This window comes from Epinephelus lanceolatus, chromosome 23 (assembly GCF_041903045.1).
Source record: "Epinephelus lanceolatus isolate andai-2023 chromosome 23, ASM4190304v1, whole genome shotgun sequence".
Classification (NCBI taxonomy): domain Eukaryota; kingdom Metazoa; phylum Chordata; class Actinopteri; order Perciformes; family Serranidae; genus Epinephelus; species Epinephelus lanceolatus.
The window spans coordinates 12,970,236-12,998,060 of NC_135756.1; the positions used below are offsets into that span (position 1 = coordinate 12,970,236).

The following is a 27,825-nucleotide window of genomic DNA, read 5'->3' on the forward strand; positions in this document are numbered from 1 at the left end:
GAGACAGAAAGAGTTGAGTAAGGAGAATGAAAATACAAATTAGATGGATGAAGGAGCTAAAAAACAAAGAGGTTAGAGACAAAAAAGGAAAACAGGACTCGAGCAACAGGCTGTTACCTGTTACAGGTTTGGGGCAAGAAGAGAAAAATCACTGCCTGCTGCTTGAGACAAGCAACATTACAACTTGTCAGCAGGTTATACTGCTCGTGCTAGGCTAGCTCATGTAGAGACAGCTAACAGAGAGAGCCAGTTATAATGCCAGGGTCACGTTCACCCTTTCACACCCTAGTGGCCAAGGCTACCATACAATTTGGCACAGTTTTTAACACACTCACACCGGTGGAACAGCCATTGGGAGCAATTTGGGGTTCAGTATCTTGCTAAAGGACACTTTGACATGCAGACTGGAGGAGCCGGGGATCGAACCGCTGATCCTCTGATTACTTGATGACGTGTTCTACCTTCTGAGCCGCAGATGTATATGTTTAGGGCTTTTATTTTGAAAGGTAAGAACAGAAAGAGTGGCTCTGGTTTGGGCTGCCTTTGGAAAGGTTGAAAGGAGTGAAATAGCACTGTCTTCGTTTGGACTACGAAGCCTCTGCGTTGTTGTTGCTGTTCTGTTCCCGGGGGTCTTTGCTGCTGCTCTCCTTGCCTTAGGGATTTCCATGTAGGCGCATGGAAGGGCAGAGAAGTGTGCTCTCTCTCTGCCTCAGGCTTTCCTCATTTGCACGTGGAAGGGCAGAGAGGTGTGCTTTCTCTGCCTCAGGCTGGAAAAGCAGAGGGGCCCCAGAACAGAGCCATACTGCCAAATATAATACTACAAATGGAAATAAAGTTTTCTTTGACTAAAGTGTTCCTGACTGAAAACTGTTTTTGTTGTAATATTCCAGACAGCCAGGCAGAAAATCAGACAGGTACTGAAATTCACATTTTATTAAGTTCTCTATCAATACACTTTATTGTCATATTCTCTAATAAGATGATAACAATTATATCTTTACTACCAACTTTTATATTTTGTTGTTTCTAAAAAGAGAAGCATATCAGAGCTTATCATGTGTACTTCTGACCCCGGTGGCTTTATTAGTTGCTATAAAATAATACATAACATTATTACAGCCATTGTGTGGTCAGAGTTTAACTTTGTTGGAAAAACAACCATTAACCTGTTGTCTGGCTGCAATAAATGTTTAACTGTGGGAGAGTCCCGTGGGGTCAACAGTCCAGCCATTCAAAATAATTTAGTTTCACTGGAAAGACCCAATAAAGATAGTGATTCAACTTTAACAGATGATTAAAAGAATATCTTTTAGACTTTGCGTTCATTTACAAATTCAAGCTATTGTGTTCACAAGATCAAAACGTATTACTTTACAGTACGTGTAAAGCACCGTACAGACTCCTCAGACTGCAGTATTTAATTATATGGTTATACAAGTCTAGAGAAGATACCTGCTCTTTCATGGATCATATAATAAAAGGAGCATGATATTACCTGTACACATTACCACACACACACAGACACACAACCCTTCATTAGAAGCAGCCTATTCACCAGTCTGGGCAGCCGAGAGAATCTAACCATATGTGGCAGTAGGCAAGAGAAACGACAGCATGTGTTTGTCGAAGATAAAGCCCAGTTTTGTAGTGCTGCTGCCTTCAGGGAACACTCTGTAATTTGTGCCCACCATCAAAGAGAAGGCCGTAAAGAAAAAAAATGTCACATTAACAATGGAACAAATGCATTTTTTATTTCTTTATGGGTGTTTGAAAGCTGTTGTGAGCGACTGAGGAGTCTAAGTTAAACATTACAGTACATCTCATTACAGTCGCCTCAAGCTATTTTCTTTAACAACAGAATTCGATGGCATCTATGAAGCTCTAAAACGCTCCCAAGACCAGGACAGAGGCTCTTCATGCGCAGGCTGATGTGTGCCACAGGGGTCTGTCCTGCCCACGGCTATTGCCATGGCGACAGGCCCTTTGAAGAACGTCCCGGCGTCACCTTCAAGTGACTGTTTTGCTTTTGTTCTTGGTAATTAAAATGGATTATCGGGGGTTCTTCCCCCCCTTGCAACGCTTTTATACATACATTCTCCTCCTCCAGTGTTTGCACAGGGCTTTGATTGGAACAATTAAGGAAGAGGACAGACAGACAGACAGACTAATGACTAATTGATTATCAGCGGAAAGATTCATTATCCATGATGTCCTTTTAACCTTAAAACACAAGCAAATGAAAATGGTAAAAGATGCAGAGTACAGTATGGTCAATACACATATCGACATTTGGTCATGGACTTTCTACGTCGACATACGACGTGCAAGGTACCCTGGGAGTGCTGGTTGTTGACGTTCTGGATATGGGGTGCCATTTGTAAAGTGGCTCACGCTGAAAATAACATCAACATTTTGCCACATTTAGCTTCAAACAATGTTTAAAAAAGTATTGTGAATTTTTTAACGTCACCTTTTACCACATTTACAGCAATATTTGTTAACTTAGAAATATATTAAATAGTTAAATCTAAATATTAAATGTGGCACCTGAATGTTAAATGTTAAATCTAAATCTAAATCTAAATGTTAAATCTAAATATTAAATCTAAATCTAAATGCTAAATCTAAATCTAAATGTTAAATCTAAATGCTAAATCTAAATCTAAATCTAAATGTTAAAGGTTAAATCTAAATGTTCTGGGTGAAACTAAATATTTAGCTAATATGCAAATTCACACTGCCGGTCACCAGAAGTACCAAAATAAAAGCTCGAGATGGTCAGACTGTGTTTATAGAATCAAATAATGAATTAAAACCAACTTATCGGAGGAAATGGACACCTGAACATACATTAGCGTGATAATAACTACCTAAAATAACAAGAAACGTGTTTGGAGAAATTTTATTTGAAGTGTACTTTGAGTTGTTAGTGTCCCTTTTGGAGGGACTAACAACCTTGTTTTGGCGGGAGTTGCTGAGTGTTGAAGATACCGGCTGCTCCAATATCATGGAGCTAGATGGCGCTGAACTTGTGATGCTAAGTGGTCAAAACAGACGTGATGAGAGTGGAAGTCTTTCACAATGGTTGCCTCAGACAAATATGCCAGATCTGATCAAACAAAATCTCTAACCTTCACCTGTACAAGAAAACCGGTTGCCGGAGCATCACCAAAGAAATCACACACAATCGTTTGAGATGGCTAGGCCATGTGCCAAGAATGGACCAACTGGATCAACGGAATCACCTTGAGATGGACGCCACTAGGCAAAAGAAAACCAGCAAGGCCCAAAACCACCTGGCGCAGAACTGTGACACTGGAGGTGGAATAGATGAACCTGTCAACATGTTGCCAAGGATCGAATGCAATGGAAAGAGCTCATTGAAGCCTTATGTCCCATCGGGGATGAAGAGGAGTAAGTAAGTCCAGTGGTGTAGGGGTACCTGATGATGTGGGTGTATTACTGGGAAGATGGATCGGTTACCAAGGAGGAAGTGGGTATAAATTAATGTTACTGTCGCTATTGACATTACTGTCTGCCCTGCATCGCTCTCTTTCCCTCTCTTTATGTATCATTTTGTCATATGGATGACTGTACATCTATTATTTTGATCTGTTCTGTACAACATCTATTGCACATCTGTCCGTCCTGGAAGAGGGTTGCCACCTCAGTTGCTCCTCCTGAGGTTTCTACTGTTTTTTCCCTCAGCTTAGCAGTTAACGTAGCACTAGAGGCAGGAGGAACAACAAGGCTGGCTGTCTTCAGAGTCTCTGCACTACATGACTGTAGTGTCACTGACCAACACTGGCCTTGACGTGGCCCTGGTCACTGTAAAAGTCACATGACTCATCTAATTATACAGACAATAAAGTTATGCTTGGGGTGACAAGATGGCCCAGTGGTTAGAAACATAGTCCCATAACTAAATGGTGTAACTTTCAATCACTGCAGCAGCCATCTGTCCTGTAAAAGTGTCCTTCAGAGCCCCATTAATACGGGCATTAGCTAAACTGTCTGAACTGCTGTATAGGAGCTATCAGAGAGATGTAGGCTAAGGTCAACCTTGATGTATAATTCCAGTAGCTCTGGAAAAGAGTGCAGTGACAGTGATGGATTTCCCAAGGAGAGGGTAAAGAGGAGAAAAGCCGGTCGGACCAGGCAGAGAGGGGGGAAGAGAAGAAGAGGTTTCAGCGAGATATGAAAAGCAAGGCAGACATCAAGAGGAGGACTGAGAAGAAAGCCACAAAGGGAAAGAAGAAATTAGCTTGAAGCGGAGTAAGTCGAATCAAAGAACCAGAGTCTCATCTCTTTTTTTTTTTTTTTTTTTTACAGAAGCGCTTTGGATAGGGATTACATAGGGAACAGTGCCAGGGAGATGGAGCGAGGTGGAGAGACACAGAGAGAGAATGGGGCAGCAGAAGAAGAGAGAGGGGGCGCTGACCTACTTTGAATGGGAATTCTAATTCGGCATCTGAATCAGCGAAGGGGGAGAAAAAAAAAAGAGGAAATGAAAAGAAGAACAAGATGATAGAAGCTTCTCGCTGCACCAGAGGCTCCTCCAGCAAATTTAAAGCAGGCAGTAATTCCACCACAGGAGGAGGACTCGGCTGTCCTACGCAGGCCTTTGTCTCCCAGCAGCTCTTTTACAAAATCATCTGGCTCCATTGAATTTCCACTGGCTGCTATTCGGACCACAGCTAATCAATCTTTCTTCATAATTTATCTGCATTAGGCTTTAATGGAAACAACCTATACAAAGCCCATTCGTCTTGTGTCACCGTATGTTTGATGCCCTCGATCCATTTGGTTTCCTCCCCTATACCCCATGGTCCGAACCTGAATTCTTAATCCATTTATAATTAAATGTCATATATTTTAAAGGACAGGAGATTAATAAACGGGACGGTGAGAGATGGCGGGCAGAGAAACAAATATTGACCATGGGAATGCAAACGGACATATGGGAAAGCCACAGGGACCGAGAGGAGGGATTGTGTGTCTTTGTTAGATTTGATAGAAATGACAGAGAGATGAATGGTCAGAGCATTTTAATCTAAAGGTTCAATATGAGTAAACACACACAGACATACACACTGTTCCGTGGGCTCTTATAGAAGGGATTTCCACTTCAAATACCCAGCTACACACACCAAAGACAATTTTCCTGAGTGCACACAGATAAGAATCGCAGCTATGCATACAGATTGGTGCCGACATGTAATGTAAAAAACACAGAGAAGTACAAAGCCGCACACAAAGGTTCAGCTAGCGCAGACAAAAGAATGACAGCGTCACCTTCTTGTCTTTATGACACTTAAATGAACACCACAATGGACATATACGAACACGATGCACACACAGAACTGCTTTGTGCGACTGTCTGTTAGGACTTTGACAGTAAAAGACCCTTAACAACCCGTTTTACTCCGAAGTCATCGAAATCAGGCACTTGGACAGTGAACTTGCGACGTCCTTTAACATCGGCATAGTTTAACGGTGCACTGTGGCGTCAGGGGAGACACAGAGGGACAAGGACGAAAGTTCAGGAGGCAAAAATCCAAGCAGGGCAGATGGGAGGGGTGGTGGATGGGTCCAACAAACACCTGCTTTCACCCAGGACAGCGGCGTTCATGTACCGATTCTAAGGCCAAACCCTGTTCTTTTTTCCTAAACCCAAAATGTCAATTCCCATTTTTGTACTGGTGTAGTACCCTGGAAATCCAGAGTTCTCACGAGAGCACAATTTGAATTTGCTCAGCAAGTCACTCTGGCAATCAGTAATGATGCTCATTATCCATGCCCTTGGAGCCGAGCTGCACCAATCACATCAGTGTATCTGATATAGGCGGGCCAGAGGCGAGCTAAACAGATGACGACAGCGCTGCGACGACGAAGTCCAGAATCAGTCAGTAAACACTGCAAGATGGCTACGGATGAACACCAGTTGTTTGAAACAGCTTTGCCCGCAACAATGAATGAGTTAGACTTGGCTTTTTCTCTAAAAGAGGAACAGAAGACGGCGCTCGAGTCTTTCCTTTGCAAGAAGGACGTTTTTGCTGTTTTGATGACCGGATATGGCAAGAGTCTAATCTACCAGTTAGCTCTGCTGGTAGCACTCTGGATACGTTACCCTGTGTATTGTTCTGATTGGTCGTAGCGTTATCCAGTTGCGTGCAGTGATATTTACAAATTCATGCTTGGTGCCGCCTCTCAAGTTGGGCCATTTTCATTACTCATAGCCAGACCCTAAATCTTTCTAGATTTTGAAAGAAGACAATACATGAAATAGGCAGAACTTGACACGGCGTCCCAGATCGTCAACAACCAACACACCTAGGGTACCTTTCATGTTGTTGAAGTTGTAATGTTGAAGTCGATATGTGACGAGGTCGGTGTGAGAATGTGTTGCTTTAAAAGGATCGAACTACAGTTTTCATACATTTTTGTGAGTGACAGTTTTCTTGTAAGTGGATGTTTAGACCGTAGCACTACACTGTTTCCACTCTATGTGCCTCACAGTTTTTCAGGACCACCCTGAATGCCTTGAGGTAAAAAAATTTCAACAAAGAGCCAAGAAGCGCCCAACGTCATTAGTGTTTTTCCCATTGTCCAGTCCCGTTAATTGAAAACCTTCTGTGGTGGAGCTGCCTGATATCAGACCGAATTGTCCATCTTCAGTCTGACATTGCGTCCACTGGGGGAAGGGGATTTGATTTTCCCTAACCAATCACTAAAGATCAGTGTAGATGCTTGAAACCAACATCATTTTAAGTCCACAATGATGCGTAGCCATGCCAACATAGTGGAGCGGAGCAAAGTAAAAACAAACTACAATGTCTGACGATATTTAATTGGTTCAAGTACAGGGCTTTTACCCAGGAAATTAGAGTTTGAGTCTTGACTCACTACCTTTTAATCGACTTATTTTCATTTTTTAGAATGTATAAAGCTGCTGAATGCACACTGTGTACTTCAGCTTTGGCAGAATGACTCAGGAGACCAGTATTAACAGCAAATTTCAACATTGCTAGAACACCTAGGAAGGACGTCCAGCTGATAGCCAGGTAACTTCCTTTGTTTTCTTTGAGCAAACAAATACACACTACAGCACTAAGGCGTTGATATCAACTTAACCATCACAGGCATTTTGATCCCTGCAGTTGTGGTCTTCACCAGACTTGAAATAAAATCCTGAGGCCGAGACAAGACCGAGTGAAAATGTGATGGAGTCCGAGATGACACCGAGACCTTCCAAAAGTGGTCTCGGTCTACACATCAAACAAGACTCTGATGATCTGATGTCTAGCGAGTCAAAATGTTCCTTTGTGCTGGTGTTAACAACACCTTCAGCAGTAACCTGAGGAGGTCTCTGAGCATGCTGCAGATCAAACCTTTGATGAGTATCTGCAGAGTGCAGGTGGTCGTGCCCATTTTGGCAAAAGATCTCATCAGCTCCCCCGGGCACGGAGAGTAGATGAGCCTGGGATTGATGGGAATAGAACATTGTGGCTCCTGCTGGATGACTCACCCAACACACGCACACACACAGGGACGAACATACAACTGCACAGACAAAAACAGGAACACAACCACAGACGGACAGAGAGAGAGAGAGAGAGAGAGAGAGAGAGAGAGAGAATATAGCATTGGTAATACAATCTACTGTAAAACCACAGGCAGTAAATTCTCACTTGCATGCACATATACACTTTATATAGCTTGTGTCTCTTTCCAAGGGCAAGCCAACGTGTGATTTAACATTTAATGACTACTTTGCACTTTCTTCATTGACTTTCTTTCATTAAAAGAAACAAAAATTGCTTCTTCAGTCTGAGCCTGAAGCGCAATGAAAATATTTTAATCCTCCAAGCAGCCAGAAAGCCCCCAGAACCTTTTAAAACACCCTTCTTTCATTAGCGCTCCAAACCAATTAGCTCCAAACGTCCATATGTTGCAAAACTTCATATGGAACAAGAACATTTATAAGGCTGAAAATAAGCACAGCTGCACACTTCCTCGCCCTTAACCAACATCTCTCCAACACACACCCACAGGCTCATATTCATTAGCTCGCCCTAAGTGTGTGAGAAGCTTTTCCACACGCTCTTGGCGCTCTAATGTAATTGTCTCATAGATTGTCTACCTCGTCTCGAGCACACTAATATGGAAACTTCTATGCCAGAGCAAAATCCCCTCAGAGTCGATGCTCGTGAGCGTGGCTGTGATGAAAACAGGTGAAAACGAGCACCGACAACACCCCCTCTTCCTGAAAGAGGATCTCTCTGGGTTAAAGATTCTCTCGCCTACTTTGCTTTCACTCTCGGGGTAATAGGAGGCCGAGACGAGAGGAGGGTGATGTCATCCTCACAATCGATGGAGCAGGGAGTCGACTTGATGTGATTTCTGCTAAATTTATTAGCATCATACGCCACAGGAGCCTCTGGGGTGAAAGTGAGTGGCAGCAGGGGGGGGACTGATTCTCCTCCTCACACACACATCTGCGCACTCCTCTAATAGAAGACCTGGTACGTCAGCCAAGTGTCAATATACTGATGGATTGTCACATACTGTTGTGAGGCCACATCCAGAAATCAGCGTAAGGCAGTCACTTACTGTGGGACTGAAGGGTCATCAAAATAAAATACAAAGAGGTAAACAATGCTCCATCATATCTCTCCTCATGGGAACTCAGTGTTCTGTGTGGCTTGCTGGTGTTGACCTCAAAGTCTTATAAATAAGAGATAAATCCATTAGATACTTCAGAGCAGGCAGGGGGAGGCAACTATCAACAGCCTGGGACCAGTGGGAGGATAGGATCCACGTGAGGTCATTGTTTGTCTCTGTCCTGCTTTTTACCATGTGTCAAAAACTGTGTGTGTGTGAGAATGAAACTACAGCATGTATTACATTATGTTTATAGGGTGTGTGGGTGTGTATGCTCAATCTAAACCTTGAGATCATGATAACAGAGCCAATCAGCTTCCCTCCCCTGTTTTCAAATAGTCCTCACTGCGATGTAGGACAAGGCTATTCAGTCACAAATTCAGCTGGAAATATACATGAGCCAGACATTTTCAGAAGCTAAATAAAAAAACGTTTTTTAGCTTTTAACATGACTTTAATCTCAAATTTTAAATAAATGCAAATGAATGTTGTAAAAATCTTAATGTTTATTGTTTTACTTTCGACATTAATATTTTTGGTCATATATTTGACTCAGGTGCATCATAAAGTGCAGAAACACACACACACTTCACCTCACATTTTCATTACGGTCAAGAAAAAGTGTTAGGGAAAAGACACAAGACATAATATATTTGACTATTCAACTATTTGCCCAGATATTTTAAAAAGCTACTAAGGGTGTTTGGAACATGAAGCTCCAGGAAATACACCCCACCAAAGGTGAGTCCTCCTTGGCCATGGACGTCGGCTGTAGCTCTACACTGGCTAAACAACCAAAACTGGATTTTACTTGTGGACAGCTGCAGGCTACAAAGAAATAATGAAGCTTTTGGCTGGATATGCGGTGGATGAAATGTTGCTCCACGAGTGACTCTCTACACTTACATAAGTGACTCTCAAGTAAGCGTAGCTAAAGCTATTGTACCCAGAGATTCAGAAATTTTGGGGAGATATGCAATAATTTTACAGTGTGTAACAGAAAAGTAACAGTGAGTGGTGTAAGAAATTACTGTGGGCATGAACTGAGTGAAATAATATTACTACTTTTGAAAAGAGTAACGATTAATAAATAATATATTACATTTTTAGAGTAACAAGCCCAACAATGCTGGTTGCTCTGTATAATCAGGCATATCAAAAAAGTGTCAGTGGCTCTTGGAAAATGGGAAATAAAGAGGACGACAATTCAGGTACTCCAAAAATATAGGAGAGAAATATATAGAAGATAGGATATAATATGTTAGACTCTATAATGAATGCAGTTATTACTAAAAATTGAAAATACATACATTGCAAAGTAACATCAGCAGAGCTCTCCAGGTTGACCTCCGTCTCTGCTGCATTTAAATTTGCATACTCTCTCTTTTTACATCAGAATTCACGCTACGAACTGTGACGATACATGAGCAAGAGGGTCAAAGCGCAAGGTGCAATGTTATGACAAGGTATTATGTCACAATTGTATGGATACTCTGTGCAACAGTTTGTACTTTGTTAGGGCAGCTGCACTAAAAGTAAAAAGAAGAGGAGTCGCTCATAATAATAATGCATAAATTTAAGCCTTAATAAAATGTAAACAGCTGAATTATATAAAAATTAACCCTTGTACAGCTGTCATGAATGGGGGAAATTCTATAGAGACTACAACTGTTTATGTGCCACGCTGTAAACAAGTTTATTTTAGCTGTAAAGTTGGGCATTTTATCATTAGGGTCTATGGGGATTTACTCATTTTTGAAGGCAGCTTCAGGAGAACATTCAAGGAATTGCAGTTCTTGGCACTTTGTGTTGGCTTCATTTTCCATCCCCTGAGGTTGCCGCTTGGTGAGCAGTCAACTTCACCTCTTGTGCCACCTGCATGTCAAAATTTTCTAGTATCCTGACCAAATACTTGCAAAACTATTGGAATTCACATCAACCTCAGCTGCAGTCTGAGTTAAATGCTAAGTAGCTAATCTTACCATGCTAACACACTAAACGTAAATGGTGAACATTGGTAAACATTACACCTCATAAACATGTTAGCACTGTCACTGTGAGTATACTGCTATGCTAGTGTTAGCATTTAGCTCAAAGCAGCACTGTGCCCACCACAGGTACAGCCTCACAGAGCCGTTAGCATGCCTGTAGACTCTTCATGTTGTTTACACTCACAGACTCGTACTCGCAGTCACAAATCAGCCATAAAAACATCACGGGCAAAACAGAAATTCATAAATAAACGGAGAAAAGTGTACAGCTGGCCGTTATGTTGAATATTTGATGGGCTGGCCTGGAACTCTGATAAAAGAAAAGGAGGGAGGAGGGAGCGAGACAATCAGAGAGAGAAATGTTATGATGATTATATTGCCTCATAAATGTCCATGCCCAGCCAAAACTGGAAGGAAAACTATCCAAAAAGCGTGTGCGAAGGTTTTCAATGTGCGCACATATATATATCACAAGGGCTCGCAAACACCATGTGCTGTATTTGCATTTTAAATGTGTGTTGGTGTACAGTGTCGAGGCACACTTGCTTCGGCTTTATGCACTTATGTAACTATGTGGGAGAGGATAAAGTGAATCTATGGGGGATTTCGACATTGAAGTCACGACTGGAGGCTGGCCATAGGGTAAAAATGCCCAGAGATTACAGGGATCCACAACTAACCGCATCTCAGTGTCACATAGTGTCTCTTAGCTACAGGGATAATAGGGGGTCTAGTTCGAGGAATATGGGATTTACACTGATAGAGCACACAGAAGGTGGCCATGACCTGCCATCAAAGACCAGCTGAGGACTTCCATGGCGTAAAACTGCCCCGCAAACACGTGTATCCCCTTTGTGTGTTGTTATTGTCGATGCACAGAGGTCATCGGGTTCCTTGCTTTACCTTGCTCCATATGACCTTTCACAGCATCATGCAGAATGTGTCACACCTCATCAAGCCTAATTACATGTGGGACAGCAGTTTGGAAGCAAAAACGTCCTTCATGGTGAGTCAGTCTCCTTGACCACAAACACATTCAAATGTATATGGAGTAGCATACATAAACACACAAACCTGATTTATGCATGCCGGTGTGTGTGCACACAGTTAGCCACTATGTTACAGTCCATAAATCAGTTTAGTGTGATGCAGTGCATGTTGATGGTAGCTCTCAGGGAGTAAACACAGGGTACTTGGGGACAAACATCCCCTCAGGCTGGTCTTATTTTACTATGTGTCAGGTATCACATGATGCTAGTAGCCTATAGCTATGTAAAAGGATATAATGTCTGTTAATTTATTGCAAAAGATGTTGAACAACCTTTTTTTTATTAGTTAATTATTGACATTTTACTTTAAGGTTCTGTTTTACAGCAGCTATGTTTCATGGATGTATGTATTAATTTTTACTCTAGATGTGTTTATCCGGTTGATATATTCCTTATTTTCTGTCCTATACATAATATTAAAATGTCAGAGGTTCATATTAAACATGTCCAAACAATGAAGTAAACATTTGTCAGAGTAATCCCTGAGCATACGACACTCTGTTTCCAACAGGTTGTTTTGTTTCTACTTTCGAGGCAACATAACATCAGCTTGTGACAGATTTCTTTTTATGGTGATCTGCTCCAGGCACGCTACTGCAAGTGTTATGTTAAATAGCCTTCACCTCTACATGTAGCCACATGCTAACATTAGAGAAACATGCAGTCTTGGTTGCAGATGTTGCAAATTTCTCCCAGACTTTGGATCATATTCCTGCCAGGACATGCCCAGTTGTGTATAAAACTTTTACTGGGAAATTTTCACACTAGACAGTGCCGCTGTGCTCTGTTATAGTCATCCTCCAGCTGCAAGTACATTGCTTCATGTAGCTTCATGCTAACATCAAGGAAATCTTGGTTGCTGAAATTTCTCCCTGACTTCAGATCATATTCCTGTTGGAACATGTTTTGCTGAGAAGTTTTTACTAGGAATTTTTTCATTGTAGGCAGTGTCACTATACTGTTACAGTCAGCCCCCAGTTGCAAGTACACTGCTACATGTAGTTGCATGCTAACATTAGGGAAACATGTAATTTTGGTTGCAGATGTTATTAATTTCTCTCTGATTTTAGATCATATTCTTGTTGGAACATGTCTCTTTTTTAAGCTTTCACTGGTGATTTTTCACCAGACTACAGTGCCACTATACTCTGTTATAGTCATTCTCCAGCTGCACGTACACTGCTACATGTAGCTTCATGCTAACATCAAGGAAATCTTGGTTGTTGTTGTTGTAAATTTCTCCCTGACTTTGGATCATATTCCTGCTGGAATGTGTCTCTTTTTTTAAGCTTTCACTGGTAATTTTTCACCAGACTACAGTGTCACTTTACTCTGTTATAGTCATTCTCCAGCTGCACGTACACTGCTACATGTAGCTACATGCTAACATCAGGGAAACCTGGCTGCTGATGTTGTTTATTTCTCCCTGATTTCTGATCACATTCCTGCTGGAACATGTCCGGTTGTAAAGATTTTGGTTTAGAAGCTTTTATTGGTGATTTTTTTCTGTAGAAAATGAAGCTATTCTCTGTTAAAGTCATTCCCCTGGCTGCAATGATGCAGAGGGAGCAGAAACGCTGACCCATGAGAGCTGACTTGCCTTAAATGGGAACATTAAAGCATGTAAACATGTTTTAGCTGAAACCCAAATTACTAGTGTGAACCTGAAAATGAGAATAATAGGTGCTCTTAAATGACGTGTTCTACCGCCCTACTGGGGGATTGTGTTCCTTTAAGGTTAATTCACCATTGTCTGCTGCTATAAAGAGATAAGTACAGTTTGTAGTGTATCTTAATCCTGGGTGCTGACCAGAGTGTTCAATAACAGTGTAGTGTAGCCACAGGGCGGGACAATGAATACTGCCTTTCTTTTCAGTCTGCCAGGAGACATCAACGGGGCCGATTGTACTACAGGGATCGGTGACATCATTCATTCTCTCAGCAGGGCCATACACACACATACAAACCCCTCCTGGGCCGCCCTCTCCACAGGCCAGTGGCTCTAAAAGGAGCCTCTCACAAAGCACGAGGTCAAAAAGTCCAGTGAGTAGGGGCGGGCAGAGAACTCCATTGACCTGCATCACAGACATAATCAACAAAGGTCATTTCATGAGTCTCCACAACAAGTCTTGTACGCACAAACAAGCCTACTATCACTTTCCAGCAAACATACTACACCACAACCTGCATCTGTCTCGGAGTCATAATAGGCAGCTTGTTATTTGCAAGCTGTCCCGACCCCCGCAGAACTGTCTGCCAAGGCCTCGCTAGTTCAATGGGCCTCTTATATCTCCGGAGAGAAACAGCACAGTGCCAAACAAGACTGGCACAGAGAGGGAACAGCGTGGGCACGTGGGAAAAGCATGGGCAATACGCAGCTCATCTCGTGATCCAATACAATAAGTTTTAAATGGGGAAGCTGGCAGACAGAAAACAAAACCAAGACACGGAACAAGTAAGTGTATAGCCACACTCCCGTGTCACATGATGCTCATTTCAAACCAGAGAACAAAAGTGTTTGATGGATGGAAAATTAGGAGACAACTTTACACCAGCTGAACAAAAACATTAGTATGTAAATATCTGTAACATGTCCAGGGCTTGCCCAAGAATTTTGGAGGCCCTGTGCAGGATTTGGTTCCGGGGGGGGGGCCTCATTGTAATGTGTTGCCACCACATGGCACTGAACCAACCTGTGTTTTGTAAATATTAGTTTAACCACACTTAATAAGCATGTAAAGACTAAAGTGGGGCACACAAGCAGCAACCCTATCTATAAGAAGACGACAGTAAATACAGTCTTTGTCTACTAGCCTCAAACTCTATGGATGGTTGGTACTTAGATATCTGCTTTTTTATACTGTTTCATGTTCACTTTCAGTCATATAGTAGTCATGTTAAGTTACTGCTGATGAAAACCCAACATTTCCTTATTTTGCTGCTTCACAAGAAATGCTTTTGCATAACAAAATAACAGGATTTTTTATTGTATTGAATTTGAAGGGAATGAGTACAAGCAGAAACAGCCACAGTGAGATGTTGATGAAGAGCTGCAGACAACTGCACCTCTGCAAACAGCCCACCTCCGACAGGTAAACTTCTTACCTGTTATACTGTGTGATGGAAAAACACTAATTCTTAAGCCTTGGATCAGTCCACTGCTTTAAAACGTCACCACTCTAAACATGCCATCATTAGTTAAAGACACACCTTTAAGCGGGTCGCCCTGTTGTTATGAAGATGCAAATCCCTGCTGTGCTGGGCTGAGGGGCCGAGTCAAACTTGGCCAAGCCAAGCCAGCACATGACATGTGTATAGAAAAAGACCATAGGTGTGTTTGATTTCAGGACTAGGTCAGGCTAATCCTTGCTTAGGCAGCCCAAGGATATGTTAAGTAGAGGATAGCACACAGATGTTGGGGTGGAATTGGGAAAGTGCTAAACCTCTAGGGAAATTTTAAGTATTTGATAATGCAAACCAGATGTGATTTTATTCAAATGAATGGTGGCTGTCAATAAATGTCAACAGTGGCCAGTAAGCTGTGGCGTTGTACCATATTGTATGGGGAAACATGTCATGAGAATACTATGAGTATGTAATTTGTGGGCTAATTAATACAGAAACTACATGATCCAAACTAGGTAACCACTGAAAACACTACCATGATTTTAATGCAGTTAAACTGCAACCCAACCACTACAAGTTGAACTCTTAGATATAAAGGTTCTTGTTGAAGGGCTGTGGTTCTACCCAGAACCATGTACTTCTGAAAATAAACTTTTTTGAAGAAAGGGTTTTTTTTAAGACAAAGGGTTTCAACAAGACTGCTTCTAATTCAAATGATCCTTTTTGGAAGAAGGAGTTCTTCAAGGATTGTTGAAAGCATTGAAATAGGCTCAACGCCTTAAAAGTTGGTCCCCAGCTGGAACCAAAAAATAGCAGGTTTTCCTTAACCTGAAGTACAAACCGTGATGATATCAGTGAGCACATCATATTCTACAGGTTGGAAAGAGAGAACAGAGTCATGCACATAATAGTCTTCTACGTCTTCGTAACTCATAAGAGTTGGTCCATGTTTGTTTTTTGGATAATAGTAAATGTATAACAGAACAAAACCTCACAGGTAATCAATGCGATCCGCCATCTTGCTACTGCTGATTACTTCTGTTGTGCATTTTTCAACGCCCTTCATTGATGACACATCCCTGATTACAATGGTTCCTCCCAAACTGGTGGAAACGCAGGCTGGTTTTCTAGATATCACTAAGAAACCTGAACAGAACTGGTTCAAGAACCAGAGGTTAATTGGTGAAAAGGGGCATGCCCAAAGGCTCTGACACACCAAACCGACAGCCTGCCATCGGTTCAATGTTGGGGCGTTGGTGAGCATCTGTCGCCCTAGTCTTTACAGCGTGTCTCGCACCATTGGCCCTTGTCAGCCCATGTTGAATCAGTGTTGGAGACGACCGAGCCTGTCGGTGCATGAAATCACTCTGATTGGCAGTTCAGCTCAGTGCATGGGAAGAAAAACTAAACTGAGGAAAGTAAACAAACAGCTGAAGTCAAGAGGGAGTGAGATAAAAACAAACTTATAACAGGGTGAGATTATTTTTCTTTAGCCGTTGAGCTCTTTAGCAGAAACATTTTGTGATGGTATCTGTTATTGTTCACTGGTGCACAGTACTTTCAACACTGGATTGTGTTATTGTACTAGCTAACTGGCGTCATGATGGTCTTTCGGTTTCCCTTTTTTAATGATGAATACAGACGACAACCGTCTGCAGGTGGAGAGAGTTATTTCCTCTCATGCAGGCACAGAATGTACATGGTGGTTGGCTGTCGGCTTTAGTCTTCACTGCGCTCAAGTGCAACTTTTTGGCCAAGACGCAGGCAATGTGAGGCGACACAACGGTTGGCTTTCATCGTTGCTACTTCTTTGATGTCGGTTTGGTGTCTCTAGGCTTTTAAGGGTTCTAGGTAGAACCTTTGGAGTTCCCCTATGAGGACAAGCTGAAAAACCAATATGGTTGTAGTTGGCACCTTTATTTCTAAGACTGTAGTATTTGACAAGTGGAAAGTTTGACCTGTTGTTGGTGCCACTGAAAGACTGATCACCAAAGGTATTGGTTTTATCTTCTGACGAATGACAATGCATTTTTGTACCAAATTTCGAAGTAATCCATCAGATGTGTATGTTGTTGGGGTATTTTACTCTGGTCCAAAGTGTTGGACCACAGACTGACGTATTCCCTGGAGCTACACCGCTAAATGCTCTCAACTCCTTAAAAGAAAACACAGCAACCATTTAAATGAGGTCAGTGAATGTTTAAAGCTGTAATCCACACCAGTGTCACAAAATGGCCGACTGCTTGGGATGCAAATCATTGAGTCGCATGAGGATCCACAGAGATGCCATGAGTGAGAGATAGTATCTACTGTGTTTGCATGTCCTGGGGGTGGAGGGGCATGTTGTGGAACAAAACGGCCCAGGGAAAAAACACACATTTGACTGTTTCACCAAGGACTCGTCTGTAAATCAACAGAGGCAGACTGATGACAGCAGATGATGTGTGGATGTGATGGCAGTACTTTCAGTTTCTTATCTGTCAAAGTGCCCTGTGTGTACCATAACAACTTCGTCTGATAATCCCAGCGCTAATGATGACCAAGTGTGTGTGTTTGAATGTGTGTGTGAGAGTGAAGGGTTGGAGTGTCTGCATGGGTGTGTGCAAAATGGATTGTGTATTTGTGTGTGTGGCTGATAAGCGTAAACAGTCCTCTCAGACTGCAGCATTTGCCTACGCTGATTACATCTCCTTTGCCTTCTCCAACTGAATCAGTCTTGCCCCTTCTTGCTGCAACACACACACACATAAACATGCAGATTAAACACTCCAGCAGTCCCTGCACAGGCATGTGATATGTAAACACTTCAAACAGAGCAGATCTGAACCAGTTCAAACTTCCCCTTTTAGCTGCACTGTCAACAAACAGGCCTTTTTTACGCGTGCAAATTTAAAACCCCAGAGGTAGCCTGATGGAAATCTCGGACAATGATGAACTCATACTTTCCTGTGCTCCTGTATGCTAATGAAAGGCTTTGTGTGGATGGGTTGTCAGGGGATTTATAATTACAGGGATAAGGAGGAGGGCTAAGGAGCTGTAATGAGCCGTGCAGCCTGGTAGGTCCTCCGACTGGAGAGCCAGAAGCCAAATGCCTCCTATGGATCCTGCTTCTGTACGAAAGTGTGTGTCTGTGTGTTTGTAGATATGCCAGCGTCTGCGTGTGAAATTTTTAGAGATACTCGTGGGAGTGCTAATACGACTGTTATCATATCTGTTCACATTCAGCTGTCTCGCAGATGTGAAAGTCCTTATTAAGTTGGATCAGTGAGATGTGGGTTTCAACATGACAGCACAGAAAACAACCTGGAGCCTGTGGGGTTATTGTTTGGCAGCACAAAAGTATAAGCTATTACCAAATGCGACCACAAGAGGAAGGTTTATAAGAGGGAAGAGCTCTTTGGTCAACTAAGATTGAGCTTGATTAGTGTGTAACCTTCCCCTCAAGGAGTGGCTTCAGTCCTGAAAACAAATGGGATGTAAACAAATGTGACTCATGCCTCTACTGGAATAGTTTAAACACATGCCATTCAAGAGCAAATGAAGTACTCCAAGTTTAGAATTAGTGTCTCTCATTTGTCATTTTGTCAGCTAGTTTTTATCATATTGAGTCAATCTCATCCTGTAGTTTTAAATCAAGTTTTAGTTGACTAAAAGTTTGGGTATTTTAGTCTCATTTTAATGAAAGAAAACCAGAGTGTATATAAAGATGGACGACACATCTCCACTTCCTCCCACTGTACGAAAATGAAGCCAAAATATTCCAGATACGGTCGTTGCCATTTTGCACTGGTGACATCATTTGGAGCACGAAGGCAGATTTATATTTGTGCGTCACGTCCATGCAGAGCCTACACTACAGCCTATGTGGTTGTGAGCATTTATACTTGTGTGTCTGTGTCACTCTGCAGTTACACCTCCAAAACACTAGTCGGCGACGGAGGTTTCTGTGAAGTGTTGTAAAGAAAACACCCAAACACACATTAAACATGGCTTAATAGTGACAATTTCAAACACAAGTACACAAATCAGCTTCACTATAACTCACAGCATTCACAGACAAACACTTGTCTTTATCTGGACACATTTTCCCCACAAATACAACATGCTAACGTTATTAGCAAAAGCCCATGGCGTTTTACATCGTGTAAATTAGCCTAGTGGCTAGTGGACTTTTCCTCTACTCATATGAAGCCAGGGACAACAGCAACATTTAATAAAGGTAATGTTACAAAATTCAGCTCCATTACAACTCACAAGGTTCGCCAACAAAACTGTCTTACAAGTTTTCCAAACAAATATAATATGCTAACATTATTAGCACAAACCTATGGCATTTTACATTGTATAAATGAGCCTAGCTGCTAGCGGAGATTTTGTTCTGCAAATGTGCAAACTCGTTCTGTGGACGATAAACGAGGCACAGACTAATAAAGGAGGAAAAACAGCGAGTGCTGGACGGAGCAGTGAGTGACAACAACACCGCCCACATTTAACGGTACTGTTTGTAGTGGAAATGCTAGGGTCTAGGTATCATGTCTGAAGAGTAACTTTTGGTTCCAAAGGGACCATACCGAAAGTGTTTGGGGGAAACAGGGCTTATGTTGCCTCTAGGAAGATCCACTGCCCCACTGGGAACTCCTGATAGGATACATTCAGCACAGGAAACTGAACTGCTGCATTGAACAAAAAACAGTCTATAGAAATTGTCTCCTCCTAATCCCAAAGATTTTAATTTGACGACATTTTAGTTGTGTCTTTGTTCGTCACAATATTACATTTTGATATAGTTACTGTTGGTGTTTAATGACATCCGTTCTGTGTCATCATTGTCTTAGTCATGGAAAAGCAAGGTCATTGACAAACGTATTTAGTCATAGTTTTCATTCATTAAATTAACACTGTTTAGATTCATCTTGTCTTGTGTCACTTGTTAGTTTGCTGTAACTCTGCCAGATTTGACTCAAGCCAAACAGAGCTGCTTACTGCGTTCCCCCATGTGATGAAATCATTGTTTAGAAAGCTTAAAATGTGAGACACCGAGCATCTGGCACTGAGCAGCTGCGAGCCTGGAGGCCATGTTGTCCAAAACTGCTTCTGTCTTTATACCTACAACTGTGGCTACCTGACCTTTAGGCCCTGAGAGCCATAAACAACTCCCCAGCAAAGTTTCAGTTACACAGTCCCCCCAAATATCATGAGCAACTCATGCGTTGGTGATTTCCCAGCCTTTATCTCACTTTGGTGCTGTTTTCGACCTCTGTGTGAGGACAGAGGAAACAAGGCCATGCTCCACTGCAGGTAATCATCCTGGCTGCTGAAAGGAAGCAGATACACAGCTAAGGTGTGTTCAGACAGAAAGCCGAGAGAAATTTCGCCTCAAGCTCTTCACATGAATTTGAACGCTTGACCGTTTGTGTTTGTTCATCGCAAACAACAAGTGTACCGTCAGGATATGACATCAAAGCCGGCTTAAAAGTAAATTTGTGGTTGTGTGCTTGTCTGATGTTAAACAGGCTGCCGGTCCACATGTGAGCTGATCCGAATTCAGCTGATCACTGAGCCAGACGACTGACTTGGAGGAGGAACACAGGAGCTCATTCACCACCGGGATGCTCACAGCGACTTGTGATTTGGCCTTTAAACATCTGTTGCACACTGACTGACCTTTGCAGTGCAAAGAGAGAGCTGCAGAATGCTGTGTGTTACTGTTTGGCTGCCAAAAACATTTTCCCATTACAGGGTTTTTACTGTCAGAGAGGGAAAAAAATCCTATTAGAAGGCAATAATGTGGATTTGTGAGACAAAAATAAAAGAATTTGAGCTTACGTCCACAAGCAGAAATCAGCTCCTCAAAATCAACTTCTGTCTTTTCTGTTTCCCTTGTTCATCTCGTCCTCAGTTTCCCAAACTCCCCTCTTCTTTCTATAAAAGTATTTACACCACAAACCATAACAGGATCACTGAAACAAAAGTCCCCACATTTCCCCATAAAGAGGAAGCTGGTTCTGTTTTGACTGCCTCACTGCGACTGCTCTGGAGATGAAAACAACTAGGCCAAGTCAGTTTATGCTTACGAAAGGGAAAAGTGCACGCTTTGATAAGTATGCAACCATCCTCTTATATTTCAGACAGGCTCTGTGAGAGCCTCCTTAAGGGCCTCTTAGAGTGAGATATGACAACACAGGGGCCCTTAGATGGGACTCTGCTTCGCCTCTTAACCACACTATTAATCCGACCACTAATTGGACGGTGCCCGGGAGAGACAGGGTTAATGTATAGAGCGAGGACCCAAAGAGAAGATGAAGAGAAATAGCCTTAAATGCACCAGGGAGTTTTCTGTCTATGGAGAACATTAAAGCTGTTTCCCATCCTTCGTGACCCTTAAAATGAAGAAACATCTACTCATGATACATGTTGATTATGTGGTCAAATTGTGGGCACTTCCACCAGTGGTTTCCCCTCGTACATGTAACTGTCCCGTATGGCTTCTTGTAAGTAAATTTTAGAGAACTGCCACAAAGATTACAGAAAAGACAGAGAGGAAGGATTTTCCCTCTTTCATATCCTGTTTTTCATCTCGCAGCTTTGTCTTGTGACCTTTTGGATGAGGTCCTGACCCCCAGATTAGGAACCACAAAGCTCCCCGACAGCTCCAGGCTACAGGTCAAGAAAGTTTCTAGAATAATATCCAGTGAAAGGTAAGAATAGATGACAGACTGTAATCGTCATAAAGAGATATCTGCAAATGAAGGCAGTCTGGTTCTCGTTTGTTTGAGAGGGCTTTGGTTGCCTGCAATTAAACAACTCATGTGGAGAGCAAGAGAGGCGCAACACAATGGTCAAAATTTAGTCTCAGAACCCATAGAGTGCTCAAGGGATGACGTTTTTTTGTACGCTGACACGGAAGTTAGCATCACCCTGATTCCCTCATCAAAAAGCCAATGAGATTTTTCACTGGATTTAATGCAGAGTATAATCTCTGTTTCTGAGGCCTAAATGCATCACCAGAATAAAAAAGCTAATGTTAAGCTATAAATGAGCTACACCACGGTTGCATGACCTAACAACACCCCCACAATGAGGCTTTAAAGCCGTGTTCAGTGTGATGACATTCTGTAGTCTCATTCAGCCACTTATTAGCAACCACCTTTTTCAAGACACATAAAAGCTTCAAAATTCACAAGTGTATTTATTGACGTATTTTATGTCGTAGAAAAAAAACGTGAAACTCTCTTAAGCTTGTTTTTAACCACAGACTTATTTCAGGTTTTTAACCAAAAGCCCATTGACTTAGAGAGAAGGAAAGTGAGAGTGCTAAAATGCTAACTCATTTCCGGATTTTAGGACTCATTCCTTGGACACTCTATGCACTGCGCTAACCAAGCTAGCAGCTAGCGTTAAAGTTAGCTCCAAAATCCAAGATCGGTGATGTCACGAGCCGTGTTCGAAATCTTTCCCTATCACGGATATAGTGCACTATATAGTGTGTTCGCCATTTTGTAGTGTTTTTCGAATTCTCCGCGGTTAATTTCATTCACTATATAGTGGACTATAAAATACCCACAATGCACAGCAAATGTGAGTGAACAAATGATGTACCCTACATTTTACTCCTGTATACCACAATGCAATGCAGTCGTCTTTTGCCAGAGGAGAAGAAGAAAGACGCAACAAGCCAACAGTTTGCTTATATCAGCTAGCGTGTTAGCTTAGATTTTTTTAGGCTAATTACCGGTTGACGTCGGCGAATCAACAAAAGGCACCTTAAACGCCTAAGATACTTTTTCCTTCGCCTCCGTCTTTGCCTGAGGAGCAGGACTTGGGTCAGCAGCATCCAAACAATCACCAGAATCATTATTTTAATACACAAAAAGAAAAGAAACAAATAGGATGCTAGCCGGTAATGTTAACTCACAAGCTAACAATAGCCACTTAGCTCGCACGAGCCAGGTAGCTTGTAGCTCGTGCACTATCATGGGCTATTACAGCTCACAATGCAGACACACAACCGTAGCTGACAAAACCAAACGTCCACACCAATTTACATTTCAACAATTTATTGACTAAAAGTACAACCACCATACAGTTCGATCATCCTCAAAGCGCCCGGTTTGTTTACATGATGCTCGGCGTGTCCACTTGCATCACAGGAGTATGCGGCGCAGCTACTGACGCAACGACGTTCAGAAAATTTCAGTTAGTGTTTGAAATCTCGTTCAGTCTTTCCCCATGTAGTGCACTATATAGTAAACACAAAATAGGGAATAGTGAGTGAGTGAGTGAGTGAGTGAGTGGACGGTTTCGAACACAGTTACGGTGACTATGTTCATTAATTTTATACAGTTTAAGGAACCAGAATCTCAGGCCTATCGCAAAAAAAACAAACAAGTTAGCGAGGATCAGCTGTGGGTAACTAGAGGCTAAGGAAGCTAGTCAATTAGGAGAGGCTTGATGATGAGCTATTTTAGGTCGTAGAACAAAACATGATCGTCACTTGAGCTTGCGTTAACCACAGACCTTATTACAGTCATCTAACTAAAAACACATTTTAAAAAAAACCTGACTTGAAGATGGACTTATCTAACTATTAATAAAGGCTAAACGCAATGAAGAACAGTCTATCAGATGGATTTCTGTGTCTACGTCTTCATACATGTGAACATCAAGGCTCCAGACGTTTCCGAGTCCAGCCAGGAGAGGGGGTGTTTCTGTAAGTGTTTCGACTCGTACCTCTACACCACCTAATTATTCCCATGAAAGACATACAATTCTGGTAAAACTAGTTGATTGAGACTGAGAGAAAAGCCAGACATGTGATGTCTTGTCAGCATTCATCCGTTTAAAAACATTTATTTTGAGAAACTGACTTCATTGTTTGGGATAATAAATGATCTTTAAGACAAATAAGTGTGCCCTCTGATTGTATGTTATGGTGTTGCCTAGTATGAGGAACCAAAAAGAGCACTCAAGCTTTCATGCCACGAATAATGACACATTGAAACAGGAAATTTAACTGGCGTCTCCAGAAATAACTGCCCTCACACACAAAGCCTACGTGCACACATTCTAAAAATCACACTTGCAAATGGGGAAATGAGCCAGTGGGTCAACATAACCTGATTCGAGATATTCAGATCAGCTCTCACCGATCGCGCCACATATGTCCAAAATTTCATCTGTGATCAATCTGCGCTTCTCTTCATGCGCACTCAGCAATCAGCTCCATGATTGCGCCCCGCTCCAATCTCAGTCATAACCTGCTTTCATACAGACACACCGTAACACAATTTACACATCCTAACCTTGCTGCAAGGGCACTTCCTGTAAGAGCCAGGAAGGTTTTTACATACATTAGAATATGGAACGCCTCGTGGCTTAACATCTTTGGTTATGAAAGCGATTGAAATGTGATCCTTCGAGAACAGTGTGTCAGTCAAATGCATTGTCTGTGATTGGGTGTGTTGTGTCTTTCTTTGCTACACAATGCCTTATGGATCATATTTGCATTTGTCCCCTAAAGATACTATTCAGGACCAAAAAGGAGGAAACCCAGGAGGCTTTTTTCAGGGGGATGGGAAATGTCTTTTGAGAAATGTGTTGCATACAAAGTGCTGCATATTTTCAGTGTTTCTGCGTCTATATGAGGACCATTTTTTTCCAGAGATAATGTGCTGTATAAGTGGATCCGTCATTTAGATCAGCACTCAATTGAATGCTGGTATCTAATAAGGTCTCCTATCTGATTAACACTGCAGATCCTCGGTGCCATTAAACTAATGATTGAAAAACATTTTTATACTAATTCTATCATTGTATCATGGAAACACACCTCAGCCAAATATCTTGATGCAGCTGCAGCATGAACATGGAGCCTCTACAAAAGCCTTTTGTGTTTTCCTGCTTACTTTGGGAATATAAAACTCAGTATAATGAGCATGGACTGACAATATTATAAACCTCTGAGCCAGACCTTTTCCTTGAAGCCTCATTCTGGCCCCAGCAATGGCTGCCATCGATGTGCTGTGACTCGGAATTGGAGTCGCTTGCAGCCAGTAGCAGTTGTTCTTTTTCTCATTTATGCCAAGGAAAACATCCAGGCCGCGCTTAACATCGCTTCATAAAAATGAATGCCACACTGCTTCTTCCAAATTTTAAATGTTACAGCTGTTAACTAGATGCAGAGGCATCCAAAGGTCTTACGATGCTTCTTTTCTTCGTTTCTTGTCGTGTCCTCGGTGACACATGGGCCACAGTACTGTGTGTGCATGTTATAGATGATCACACTGAAGAACGACAAGGGGGATTTTTTTAATCACCCTTCAAGACGATAAATACATTAGCGAAAATGTACAGAATGGATCAAACAATGTGTTTGTCTCAAGCCTCCGGGAACAACACCAGGCTTTGAAGCCAATTTCACATACAGGCCACACCGTGAAATTACAACTTCCTGGTCTGTCACATGATGCCATCAAGCCACCCAAAAAAAGTTATTTTATATAGGATTAGAGCCATGTTAAAGACAGAAAAGTCTGAGATTTTGAGAATAAAGTCACAACAGTACACATCCCCTGTGTGCTGGTGTTGCTCTTCAGTTGTAGGGGATGTGAATGGAAACCAACACACTGGCACGTTGATAACCGGGATGAGGAAAAAACACACTAGAGGAGGACTGCTCTTTATCCCCACTGCTTTCAGGCAGCCTTAGGACGCAGCACAGACTAGAATAAGTTGTAGGTTTATGAATGAAAACATATTGAACATGATAACAGATAACAGCACAGTGTGGCATCACACAGATGTGCGTTCACCGGCAGCACCCTATAATTCGGTCGGTACTAAGACACAACAAAACGTCAGGGTATATTTTTTCTGGTGGCACACTGGCCGGGAGTGGTACGGTGTGGATGAATGAAAAATGAAAACAATAAACTGTTTATTTTGGGTGGTACCTTGTTACGTGATGTTGAAATGTAATAATATCACCCAAAATCTTGTTGATAATACATTATATTACATCGATACTGCTAAAACATATATTACTGTCACCCTCAACACTGTTTGTACACACTTTTTATACCATGTTACTCAACTTTCCAGTTTTAATCCGTGACTATTTTTTTCTTCTAAAATGATGAGTTTAATTTCGTAATATTTTGACTTTATTCTTGTAGATTTACAACTTTATTCTCTAAATCTAAGATTTTTTCTCTTTAACATGGCCCCAATCCTCCTTCGTATGAAAGGGACGTCTGTAAATCAATGGATGAGCTAAAGTTTTTTTAGCATCACAATCTCCACCTTATTTCACTATCTGGATGTGATCCATTCGCTCCAATAACATTTCAAAAGTCTAGAAAACTTAGCAAGATTAAATCATTTTATTTCCGTTCAGGTTAGCAGAGGGTTAAACCGTTAAAAGTTAGCCACTTGGCCGGCAGAACGTAGCCACAGCTGGTAAAAGTGTTGCTTAAAATATGCCAGCAATTGTTTCAGGCAAAAGTGATGATGACCAGCTAAAAATGACAAGACTACTTTTGGTTTACCTCTGTTGAAAGTGAAGGATGCAATGGTTAAAAAATTACAATGAATTTCTGTGGCAGCAGTAGGTGTACGTAGCTTAGCGAAGGGCTAATTGCAGAAAGACACTGTTAGTTTGAACTTTCTGACAAGTGTTAGGGCTGCTGTGAAACTGTGCCTATAACTGTGCTGGACAGCGATAAAAAAAGGATATTCCTCCTGGATATTCTTTGTTATATATTCTATTTTCTCTATTTTATTTTATTTTATCTCATTTTATTGAATTTTTTTGTTTGATTTGATTTTTCTTTTTTTTATTTGATCTCATTTTATTTTGTTTTATTTTATCTTTTATTATCTATTTTATTTTATTTTATTCATTTATGTATTTATTATTTTTCTTTTGTGTGTATGTGTGTGTATAGTTGCGTTTTTTTGTACATATGTATATATTCTGCTATCATACATTGGTGTTACAGGATGTTGTGAATAGTACAGCACTCATAGGTCATTGTGGTTTGGTAGTCAGGCCTCTGCTCCTCACAGCTGATCTCATGTAATTAGTGGCACCAGCTGATTGATTCATCACACCTGGCGGTAATCTGTCTGTGTCTGTATCTGCTCTGTGAAGCACTCATGTCAGTAGCACTGATGATAGTCAAGGACTGAAACATTTGCTGCTGTTTTTAATCAGTTTTTAGTATTTTTTGCACTTTGAGCACCCTTATTTTTTTGCATTGGCGCACCAATATTTCCAAATATCTATATTTCAGTATATTGATATCAAGTCCCTTTTTACAGGATATAGATTCTTGGCGGTGTCTTCAGCTGTGAGCCCCTCATTCATCATCTTTAAAGCAGGAGAAAAGTACAAACCTCAATAAAATCTGCATTATCTGTTAAAGTCTGCAGAGAGTGAATGAAGACAAAAATGGGGGGAAAGGGGTAATTAACAACACTGAGATTCACTCCATTAAAGAGGCAGTGACTGGTGTGTAATAGAAGGCACGGAGGAGGAAGATGGATAACAGGGGAGTGTTGGGAAAGGCAACGGAAGGAGAAGCAGACATCACCCATTACCTCGTTACCATTACTCTCAGTGACTCTGGAGTTGATGAATGAAAGGGGTATGAGAGCAATTTCATTACAGGCAGCGAATGGGAGTGGGAGCTGGATGAGAATGGGGAGGAAGAAGATAAAAAGCAGTGTATAAACAACAACCACAAGCTATTATTTCAGGCTGAAATCACCCCACACACTGGTTTAATAAAATATTTGTCTTTGTCTGTTTTAGGGGGACAGAGCACCTTAAAGGGGAGATAGCAGGTCAACAGTATATGCTACACAGAAGTGGTATGCATCATCTGAAAGCTGGGAACCTGAGGATTAATTTGAGATGAAGCTCAGCACTGTGTCAAGTTTTACTCGCCATAAATCTGGAAAAAAAAATCATCATGTTTTGTTAAGGCGCCTAT

General features: G+C 41.6%; 1 long non-coding RNA gene across 2 annotated transcripts in view; it reads right to left on the minus strand.

Moving 5' to 3' along the window:
- LOC117249121 (uncharacterized) overlaps window positions 1-27,825 on the minus strand; it is a 73,903-nt gene that overhangs the window by 30,514 nt on the left and 15,564 nt on the right. The window contains exon 4 of one of the 2 annotated variants that reach the window (XR_013490435.1): window positions 6,710-7,563. The exons of the other annotated variant lie outside the window; for it this stretch is intronic. This is a non-coding gene — a long non-coding RNA (uncharacterized LOC117249121). Of the gene's footprint in view, window positions 1-6,709; window positions 7,564-27,825 lie in introns of those variants that run through there. 2 annotated transcript variants of the gene reach the window in all.